General features: G+C 39.1%; 1 non-coding gene across 1 annotated transcript; it reads left to right on the top strand.

Moving 5' to 3' along the window:
• The first annotated feature begins 6,594 nt into the window (after positions 1 to 6,594).
• TRNAV-GAC (transfer RNA valine (anticodon GAC)) lies at positions 6,595 to 6,668 on the top strand. The gene has a single exon. It is a non-coding gene; the product is annotated as a tRNA-Val (tRNA).
• The last annotated feature ends 5,198 nt before the right edge of the window (positions 6,669 to 11,866 follow it).

Here is an 11,866-nt window from a genome sequence, read left to right as displayed (position 1 = left end):
TCCGGTAGCCACGATCTGAGCCAATTAATCACAACAGGTTAGAGATCAAGAAACGAAGTTTAATTAGATTAGCCGGCACATTGGAAGACAGGTGACTAATGTCTCAAAAACCCATCTTCAAAGATTACAGAATCTTCAGGTAGTTATATAGGGAAAATGGGCAGTGAGGAGGGGGTCCAGGGATGTTGGTTTCCAGGCGTGATGGGCTCCAGGCATCACATCGTTCCATTCTTCTGTCAGCTGTGATGGATACCTTGTAGGCGTGTTTCCTGCCTGTAGTCAGCCTGTTCCTGGAGAGAAATCCATAGAACAAAGTTTTTGATTTATCAAGCTATTGGGGGGTACATACCTAAGCAGAGGCTATAAATCAGGAGACCATGTGAATTTTTTAGAGTACGTGCAGAATAGCGAGTAGTCACACAGAGGAGGGGCTGGGACCATTCAGTGTAACAAGATGGCCTCACATGCTCACTTACAAGACTTGTCCACGCTGAGCCTCCAGCAGTTCCTAAATTACAGTTCAGGTTTCTACGCCATTCTCCTTCCTGCAGAGGTTTATGCTTGTGGGTTTCTGCTCTGGTAAGTTGCAATTCTATGCATTTGCCAGGTCTCTCCAGGTCACCTCATTCTCTGATGGATCTAACAGGAGTTATTTTTTTTCCAGTTTGTCCAACTTTCTACTTGTTTTTTGTACAGAGTGGTGACTTCCAACTTCTTACATGCCTGACTGGATAATATGCATTTAAATCTATAATTTTCTCTCCAAAACTGTTTTACAGGCTATCCACAAATTTTGGTATGTCGTACTTCATAATTTTCTAGTTTAGGCTATTTTCTGATTCCCCTTGTAATTTGTTGTTGACTCATGGGTGATGTTAATTTCTCAGCATTTGGAGATATTCTCATTTCCTTTTTGTTACTGATTTCTAGTTTAATTCTATATTGATTAGAGAACGCTTTATTATTTCAGTCCTTTAACAATTTAGAGAAATTTTCTTAATGGCTCAAGTTTTGTAAATTTTCCACGTGCACTTTGTAGGGGAGGAAGACATATCCTCTACCCTGTGGGTCCTTCTGTCTGGGTTACGAATTAAGTTGACATGAGACAGAATAACAGGATAAAATCAAACAAAGCTTTATAATGTGTACATGGAAGAGACCCAGGAAAACTGAGTAACTTGCCAAAATGGTGGAGGCTCTCATCTTAAATAGCATCTTCAGCTAAAGACAAAGGAGGATATTGGGGGTAGTGGTTTAGGACTTCAAAGGGAAGGAAGGCAATTCATGTGGAGATGGAAAAGCAAATGTTTGGTAAACAGAACTTTGATAAGAATGGGCTTAGCAAGGACCCTCCCAGTCTATCAATACCCAGAGATATCTATGGTGATGGCCTCTCCTGGGGACAGGCCTTTTATCTTAAATTCTTTTAGGCAGTTAGGGGAAGGCCAAAGTTTCTTTCAGAGTCTTTTGTTCTTAAAAATAATCAAGCCAAGGCAAAGAGACATATTTTGGGGTGGCCAGTTCTTATCCCTCACAACTTAAAAAGAGTATTCTGCAGTTGTTTGGAATTATGTGTTACGCAAGTCTAATAGGTCAAGTTGTTTGGTTAAGAATGTAGTTCAAATCTTTTATATCCCGATTGTATTTTTATGTTTGTTCTATTTATTATCGGGGGAAGTATGTTAAAATCCCCAACCAAGAGTGTGGATTTTTCTAGTTTTAGTTCCATCAAGTTTTTTTCACTTTTAAATTTTGACATAATTATAGATTTACAGGAAGTTACAAAGAAAGTACAGAGAAGTCCCGTATACCCTTCCCCGTTTCCCCCAGTGGTTACATCATATATAACTATAGTACAATCCAAACCAGGAATTTGACATTGGTACAAGATGTGCATGTGATAGTTCCAGGTCGTTTTATCACATGTGTAGATTCATGTAACTATCACCAAAAGCAAGATACAAAACGATTCTATCACCACAGAGTTCTCCCTCCTGTTGCTACCCCTTTATAGTCATACCCACTTCCCTCTCCCCTTGACAACTACTAATCTGTTCATAATCTCTGTGATTTTGTCATTTAGAGAATGTTATATAAATATAATTATACAGTGGATGACCTTTTTTGTTTGTTTGTTTGTTTTTTGTGAGGAAGATCAGCCCTGAGCTAACATCCATGCTAATCCTCCTGTTTGTTTTGCTGAGGAAGACCGGCTCTGAGCTAACATCTATTGCCAATCCTCCTCCTTTTTCTCCCCCAAAGCCCCAGTAGATAGTTGTATGTCGTAGTTGCACATCCTGCTAGTTGTTGTATGTGGGACGCGGCCTCAGCATGGCGGGAGAAGCGGTGCGTTGGTGCGCACCGGGATCCGAACCCGGGCCGCCAGTAGCGGAGCGCGCGCACTTAACCGCTAAGCCACGGGGCCGGCCCTGGATGACCTTTTAAGATTGGCCTTTTCCCCCTAGCCTAATGCCCTTGAGATCCATCCAGTTTGTTGTATCAATAGTTCTTGCCTTTTTTCTATTGAATAGTATTCCATGGTAGTTTATTTAATCATTAACCTATTGGAGGACATTTTGGTTGCTTCCAGTGTTTTGCTACTATGAATAAGGCTGCTGTGAACAATCCTGTACAGATCTTTGTGTGGATGTATGTTTTCATGTCTTTTATTTATATATTTTGAAATTATGTTATTGGATGCCTACACATTTGGAATTGTTATATCTCTCTTTTATAAAATGTCTGTCTTCTGACACTATGAAATGCCTCTCTTTTCTTATTAGGAAGTATCTCTGTCTATGGTAATACTCTTTGTCTTAAAGTCTACTTTGTTTTTATGTTAATACACCCACACCAACTTTTTTTATGGTTGACCTTTGTGTTGTATATGTTTCTCTACCCCTTTTGCTAAACATTTTTATGTTTATTTTTTCCAGGGCATTTTTTTAATTGTAGTAAAATATATATAACATAAAATTTGTCATTTAAATCATTTTTAAGTGTACAATTCAGTGGCATTATACCTAGTATCCATCTCCAGAACTTTTTCATCATCCCAAACTGAAACTCTGTACTTATTAAACAATAACTCCTCATTCCCACCCTGACCCCAGTCCTTGGTAACTACTTTTTCTGTCTCCATGAACTTGACTATTTTAGGTATCTCATATAAACGGAATTGTACAATATTTGTCCTTTGTGTCTGGCGTATTTCACTTAACATAATTTTTTAAAGGCTCATTCATATTGTAGCATATATCAGAATTTCATTTCTTTTTAAGAGTGAATAATATTTCGTTGTATGTATATACTACATTTTGTTCATGTGTTGGTGGACATTTGCCTTGATTCCACCTTTAGGCTATTCTGAATAATGCTGCTGTGGACATTGGTATACAAGTATCTGAGCCCTGCTTTCAATTCTTTTGGGTATACACCTAAAAGTGATATTGCTGGATCATATGGTAATTCTATTTTTAAGTTTTTGAAGAACTGTCAAACTGTTTTCTATAGCGGCTGCACCACTTTACATTCCCACCAGCAATGCATAAGGATGTCAATTTTCTACATCTTCCCTGACACGTGTTAGTTTCTGTCTTCTTCTTCTTCTTCTTTTAAATATACTAGTCACCGTAAGTGGGATCTCATTGTGGTTTTGATTTGCATTTCCCTAATAGCTAGTGATGTTGATCATCTTTTCATGTGCTTATTGGCGGTTTGTATATCTTCTTTGCAGAAATGTCTATTCAAGTCCTTTGTCCATTTTTAAATTGGGTTTTTTGTTGTTGCTGAGTTGTAAGAGTTCTTTATATATTCTGGATATGAATCCTTTATCAAATATATGCTTCACGGATATTTTCTCCCATTCTATGGGTTGTCTTTTCACTCTCTTCATAGTGTCCTATGATACATGAAAGTTTTTAATTTTGATGAGGTCCAATTTATCTATTTTTTGTTATTGTTACCTGTACTTTTGGTGTCATATCCAAGAAATCATTGCCAAATCTAATGTTATGGAGATTTTCCCCAATGTTTTCTTCTAAGAGTTTTATGGCTTTAGCTGTTACATTTAGGTCTTTGATCTGTTATGAGTTAATTTTTGTATGTAGTGTAAGGTAAGTGTCCAACTTCATTCTTTTGCATATGCATATCCAGTTTTTCCAGCATCATTTGTTGAGAAGACTGTCCTTTCTCCATTGAATGGTCTTGGCACTCTTGTCAAAAATCCATTGATCACACACGCAAGAATTTACTTGTGGGCTCTCTATTCTATTCGATTGGTCTATATGTGTGGCTGTACGCCTGTACTACACTGTTTTGGTTACTGTAGCTTTATAGTAAGTTTAGAGATCAGGAAGTGAGTGCGCTTACTTTATTCTTTTTCAAGATTGTTTTGGCTGTTTGGGGTCCCTTGAGATTCAATATGAATTTTAGGATGGATTTTTCTATTTCTGGAAAAAATATTGGTATTTTGGTAAGGATTGCATTAAATCTGTAGATAGCTTTGGGCATTATTGACATCTTAACCATATTAGTCTTACAATCCATGAACATAGATGTTTTTTCCATTCATTGGTATCTTCTTTAATTTCTTTGGTATCTTCTTCAATTTCTTTCAACTATGTTTTATAGTTTTCAGTATACACATCTTCCTCCACCTTGATTAAATTTATTCCCAAGTATTTTATTCTTGTTGATGCTATTGTAAAGGGAAATATTTTCTTAATTTTTTTTTGGATTGTTCATTGTTGGTGTATAGAAATGCAACTGAATTCTGTATGTTGATTTTGTATCCTTCAATTTTGCTGAATTCATTTATCAGCTCTAACACTTGTGTGTGTGTGTGTGTGTGTGTGTGTGTAATCTTCAGGATTTTCTACAAATAAGGTCATGTCACCTGTGAACAGAGATAATTTTAGTTTCTTCTTTCCAATTTGGATCCCTTTTATTTCTTTTGTTGCATACTGGCTCTGGCTAAAACAGACAAGACTGTACCGAATAGAAGTAGTGAAAATGGGCATCCATGTCTTGTTCCAGATATTAGAGGAAAAGCTTCCAGTTTTTCATTATTGGATATGATGTTAGCTGTGGAAATGACTTTTATTATAAAGACGAAATTTCCTTTTACTCCTAGTTTATTGAATATTTTTATCATGAAAGAATGTTGAATTTTGTCCAATGTTTTTTCTGCATCTATTGAGATGATCATGTGGCTTTTTTCCTTCAGTCTGTTAATGTTGTGTATTAAATTGATTGATTTTCATATGTTGAACCATCATTGCATTCTAAGAATAAATCCTACTTGGTCATGGTGTATAATCCTTTTAATATGTTACTGAATTCAGTTTGCTAGTATTTTGGTGAGAATTTTTGCATCAATATTCGTAAGTGATATTGGTCTGCAGTTTTCTTTTCTCATAATGTCTTTGTCTGGCTTTGGTATCAGGAGAATGCCGACCTCACAGAATGAGTTAAGAAGTATTCCCTCCTTTTCAATTTTTTGGAAGAGTTTGAGAAGGATTGATGTTAATTTTTCTTTAAATGTTTCGTAGAATTCACCAGTGAAACCATCTGGGTTGCGCTTTTCCTTGTTACAAAGTTTTTGATTGCTGTTTCAACATCCTTACTAGTTATAGGTCTATTCAAATTTCTATTTCTTCATGTTTCAGTTTGGGTAAATTGTGTGTTTCTAGGAATTTGTCCATTTCATCTAAGTTATCCAATGTGCTGTCATACAATTTTTCATAGTATCTCTTAAAATCATTTTTGTTTCTGTAAAATCTATAGTTATATCTCCAATTTAATTTCTCATTTTAGTAATATGAGTCTCCTCTTCCATCATTTTTTTTTTCTTGTTCAGTCTAGCTAAACATTTGTTAATTTTGGTGAAGTTTTCAAAGAACCAAATTTTGGTTTCTAATATTGTTTCCAGCCTGCCCTTCTTGATGACCTGCCTTACCTGAGTGTTTGCCCTATGGATTTGACATTTGCCTAGGCAGCCCTCACAATTGGCATAAGCCAATTCCTCCAATAAATCCCATCCCCATCCCCCAATATATAAATTTTCATCTTGATGATTCTACACAAACTGAACACACCTGGGTAACCAGCATGCATATCAAGAACATCCCCAGATTCTTTCCAGAAGGAACCACTATTCTGACTTCTAACAGGGGGAAGGAGTCTTGCCTACTTTGTAATTTTAAACAGTTGGAGTCGTAGAGTACGTCCTTTTTTTGTGTCTGGTTTCTTTTGATCAACAGGTCTGTGAGGTTCATCCATATAAGTTGTAGTTTGTTCTTTCTTGTTGCATTCTATTTTTTCATGAGACTGCAGGAGGGCATTTGGGAAGTTTCCCTTCTTTTGACTGCTATTGTGAATGGGCTGCTGGACATTCTGGTAAATATATCTGGTGAATATATGTTCTAAATTCTGCTTGGCAAATATCAACCATCAAGATGTGGTATTGTTGATTTTAACGAACAGAAAATCTGAGAGATATGAAAGGACCACACCAGAAAAACTTCTGAAAAGAAAAGGTTTCCAGATCTGGATTTTCCAGACATACTTCCTTCAATTCCAACACCTATGGGTGTTTCCGTAGTGTAGTGGTTAGCACATTCGCTTGACACGCGTAAAGGTCCCCGGTTCGAAACCGGGCGGAAACATGCTCTTGTTTTTATTATTACTCTTGCTTTATTTCTTTTTTTGTTTCTGAGAGTCTCCATTTGAACCAAATATATCTTTGTTTATATCAAACGGATGAACCCTCTCGCTCCCTGCATAGTGCTGCGCCACACTGAAGCTTGCGTCGTCCTACCTCCCCCGACATCCCACCACGGGATAGTTTCGCCGCCCCCTCTCTCTCCTTTTCAGCTGCAGTCCCCAGGCTGTTAGGGCCCCTAGTGGTGTCAACCTGAGGAAGCGCCTGCAGCAAAAGACCCCCTCCTGCAACACAAAGGATGAGACTGGCTTCCTTGGAATCCTGAGAGCAGGAATTTGGGTTTTCTGCAAAGAGAGTTTTCTCAGCGATTTCTGAGAAGGAACAGAATTCCGTTGTGAGCCGAGCCGGGAATTGGAGAATCTATTTTCTGCTCTTGACTACTGAAGCAAAGAGAAGATTTCCCATGAAAGTAGTTAGTGGCAACCTCATTTGGATATGCATCCTGGCACTTACACAGAAACTGTGTAATTAGGGGGAATTAGACCCTGGCCTGGCCGGTTTGAGGACCAAACTCCTAATAGCGGCATTATCCTCGCGACGCTCAAATCACCTAACTAATTAACAAAATAATTTCTTTTCTCTTTACGTCTTAAGATCGAGCTAAACCAGCATTGTCACTTAAAGTTTTACTCTAATAAATCAGGCAATTCCCAAACTCTTCCTGTTTCCACCTTTGTAATCCGCCAGTCGCAACTCACCCAGTTTTTATAAACTTTATAAACCATCTAAATAGTTGTAAGCTACTTATTTTAACAACGAAACCAAAAAGCAACAACAATAAAAACCTCCTGTGAGTGCAAAGAGCTTGAGAAAGAGAATGTCTGTGCTTATTCTTGTGTGTTTTTGGAAAATAGGAAAAATGTCCTTTCCCACTTTGTACCTGTGCCTAAATAAAAACAAAAGCAGGCTTCCTCACCCAAGCCCAAAACCGACTGATAGACTTGAAGTAAGAAGTTTCGCTCTTTCACTTCTGTGGATTTGGCCCAGAAAATCCACTGAGAAGGTGCTACGGTGAGAGCATTTCTTCCACGTCTCTTAGGAAGTCCTTGAGCTAATCAAGGTTGCTCCTCAAAGGGTTGGAGTCAGGACGGAGATCTTGGTCTGACCGGCTGAGATTCCTACATGCCCTGGATTCACAGGCTCAGGTCACTGCTGGCAGATCCAATTTCTCTGGAAAGTCATTACAGGCAGGTCTGATTTTTGTTGGATCCGATGATCCTCCCAAGACTTCCAGAACTCACGTAACCGCGCATCCACGGCCGGTCTTGGATGCCATTGCGGATCTTGCTACTCTTTTTGCCTCGAGTTTCCCAAATGGTCTCATATGGCGCTTCTGTGCTCTGAGGGCTCCTTAGGACCACTTTTGCTCCACCCACTAGCCCTGTATATTACGTGTTTATAAGTTTTCCTTAAAGCATTTATTTTTTGAATAAGTAACTTAGCTTCAGTTACCATTGCAGAGACTACTCTGGCTGTTTGCTATGTGTTTATAGTGTTTCTTAATTTTTTTTAATTTTTAAAATAGGTAAAATATTCACTGGTTCAAACACCCTCAGTACAGATAGAAATGCCATGAACATCACCTTCCTCCATCTGTTTGCTATCTGCCCCATTCCCAGCCCCCTCAACAGGTTACCATTGTTGTGGGTTTCTTGCTATCTTTCTAAAGGTTTAAAAGTGCATGTACAATCTAAAACGAATGTATATTCTCTCCCATCTCATCCCTATGGTAGTATCTAGACACACTGTCTTGCACCTTGCTTTTTTCACTTAGAGATATCTTTGGAAAAATCACAACTAAATGAATAAATATCTTCCTTATTATTTTTTAAATATGCATATTATTCCATTTTGTATATATGCCATAATTTATTTAACTAATTATATTATGATGATAAATAGATTTTCCCTTACTTTTTCTTACAAGTAACGCTGCATGAATAATTTGAATATAATCATTTCTAATGTGTGCGGGCATACTTTGCACACGTGTGGAAATACGCATCAAGGGACATATGAATTCAAAATCTTGATTGATCCTGCCAAATTGCCCCCTGTAGGGGCTGAGCACAGTTTCTTTCTTTCTAATGAGCACAACGGAGCAGGATCCTGGTAACACTCCACATCACAAAATCACAATAATAGATTCCCCGCTACAACTATAAAGCAAAACTAGGCAATCCATGAAAACTATAGAAGAATAGTCAGGATTTTGTTTGATATCAGAAAGTTGAATTTTCATCATAAGGCCATCACTTGTACACAATCCATTGACAGACCAGTATCCAGGAACCTGGCTTAAAAGATCACAACTACACAAACAAAAAAGAAAAGCTCTCTCTTCCCTGGAACAACCTAGATTGCTGTGGGCACAAGGCAAAAGTTACACTTCTGTCCCTAGTCAGACACCCAACTCAGGTCCCGCACAAGACAGGGGATTCTTGAAACTGTGCCAACCAGACAGTCATGATGATGAGCCAAGAGCCTCTGTTGATGGAGCATCCACAATTGGGCTACTGAACTTTTGCTGGCAGAAATTTACTGGCAAATTCACAGATCTTCCCCATGTGCAGAAATATCTATTATAAGATCCTATAAAATGGGTTTACCTATGTTACTTCAAAATTCTTAAAAGGATGGCCCCAGGAAAGATTATGACATTGCTGAAAATATTTTTAGGTCATTAATAACAAAGAAATTATTATTAATAGCAAAGAAGTCATTAAACTTAAGAAGTCCCTCTGCTCAAAATACCTTCCCTCCTTTTTTACCTCAAATTTACTGTTTTTTAGATTTACCTCAAGGGTCACCTACCCATGGCACTTTTTCTCAGATACACGTGAGCTAGATATCTTTCCTCTGTTTCCAATTATTGTGATAAAAACTTGTGTGTGAATTTCTCCATGGAATTTTTAAGAGTGTAGTCTTAAAAATCTAGGTCTTAGATTTTGCTCCACTGGCATAATGAGTGTTTATTCCTGTAGAGCCTTGTTAACTAGTACCCGGCAATCCCACTTCTAGGAATGTTCCTCAGTGAAATTCCAGCTTAGTGCCATAGGTGGCTTCACGGAGACTCGTTGTTGGAGGAATTTGAGGTAGCAGAGAGTTGTTGAGGCTACCTGGATGTCCCTCACCAGAATGAGTAAGCACTGCAGTGGCTAAATCTTCTTCATAATATGCAGCAGTCGCCACTAATGCAGATGCCCATGTAGCAAGACTGGAGACTTTTTAATGTCAAGAAAAACTAACGAACAAAAAGTAGATTGGAATCAACAGCACAACATCAAAGTTAAAATCATAGTGATATGCAGAAAACAGACCGGTGAAACAGCAGCTGAATGACTAAGCCCTCGGGGAAGGTGGTAAATTGTATGAGGATGGGAAGAAGCTGAGTAAAGTGATCTGACTGGTACCCTCACCACCTCTTGCAAGACTGCTGGTTACATCCCGACCCCCCTTCTCCCACCCCCAGGCCGCCGGTTCTCCCTTCCAAGCATTTCCTGTGTACAAATGGCTGAGGGTCTCCAAGACCATCCACTGGGATCCTGGTTCTAAAAAGTCATTCTTTGTAACCAGGAACTAAATGCCGGGGTGCGTGAACCGGACAGAGAAACCGGATAGGATAGTCCCAAGAAAGGTTTTGAATTCAAATTCCTCTGTATTCTCCCTGACGTTTCCTGGCCTGCATTTGTGAAGGATTTGGGGTCCTGGGCAAAAGCCTTCCGTGGTCTTGATCATAGAGTTTTGATATTATTGGTTTTGATAAATGGAAGGTATAAGGAAAGGAAAAAAGCGCCGCGAATAAGAAAATGCTCTAACAGAAAACACCAATGTAATAATACTGAACATCGGACTTCAAAGAAATGTCCGTTTTAACTTTCAGGGGTAGCTCTTGAGGCTACAGTAGCTCGTGTAGCGGCTTATTACATTCGCCTCCCACGGGAGAGGTCCTTGGTTTGAAAACTGGGCGGAAACACCTCTTGTCAGTATCTACATATTTTCTCTCCCCACTTTGAGAATTTCTAGTTGCACTGAACTCGACTCTAGTGGAGGCGCGAATGCTGAAAATTTTCCCAAATGGGGTACAGCGGCGAGGACCCGACTTTGTTCGGCACCGTGCGTTGTTGGTGGCCCAACTTCTGAGGTTTCTTACCCGGAATTACGAGCTTGAGGTCCCCCCTGCCTGGGTGGGTCTGACTACCCTTCGCAATCCAGAAGGAGTGAAGCTCTCATGACGTAAAACAGAAAAAAGCTCGCTTTAGAATCACAGCGGCGCACGTTTAATTGGTTGTCTTTTTGTTATTGATTTGTGTATATCATCTAGTTAAGAGTTCTTTGTAGGATATTTGTATTGTGAATATCTTCTTCCTGCCTGTGGCTGGAAACCAGCTTAAAGGTTTCTTGTGAAAAAATTCTTAATCTTCATTAAGTTCAATTTATTTAACGTTTATATTTAGTTCTTTTTGTGCCTCTCTAAGATGTTTTTGTATCCCAATGTCACAGAGATATTCTATGCTTTTTTTTCTAATAACCGAAATATTTAGCTTTCACCTTAAGGAATATGGGCAAAAGATTTGAACAGGCATTTCCAACACAGAATACATCAATGGCCAATGAGCATAGAGCACACGTGATACCTCAGTAAAAAGTTTGCTCTGTGTTTTAAGAAGTAGTGACTACCAGACAAAAGACACCAAGTGTCTTTGGCATCTTTATTTTCTTACCAGAAGTATTTTCAGAACTGGTCTGTGAAGGTTGTTTGTGTGGAGGTGGGTGGAGAGGGGGATAAGACCTGTGGGTTGCAGATGTGAGAGAAAAATAAGACAAGATTTCTGCCCTTGGGATCTACATGATTATTTGCTCTTCAGAGGCCACTGCTTAGCCCGACTCTCGTGATCCTGCTTGCTTTTTCAGTTTCCTTCGTGCCCGAAAAGACCCCCAGAGACTCAGTTTCTATCTGGGCTTCATTCTACATCTCTTCTGCTTTGAACGTTTCCACTTGGGGTCAATGCTGGGCTGCATCTTTCGGGGAACTGGGTGCTGCATGGGGCTCTGGAGACTGACCAGTCCCTCCAGGCATAAAGTCCTCTGGGTAGGGTGCTCAGTCTCTGCCAGGAGCTGTCGGATGGGTACACTCAGACT

Source organism: Diceros bicornis, chromosome 14, assembly GCF_020826845.1.
Source record: "Diceros bicornis minor isolate mBicDic1 chromosome 14, mDicBic1.mat.cur, whole genome shotgun sequence".
NCBI classification, from domain to species: domain Eukaryota; kingdom Metazoa; phylum Chordata; class Mammalia; order Perissodactyla; family Rhinocerotidae; genus Diceros; species Diceros bicornis.
The sequence above is the reverse complement of the archived record's forward strand: the minus strand, read 5'-3'. Positions and strand labels throughout refer to the sequence as shown.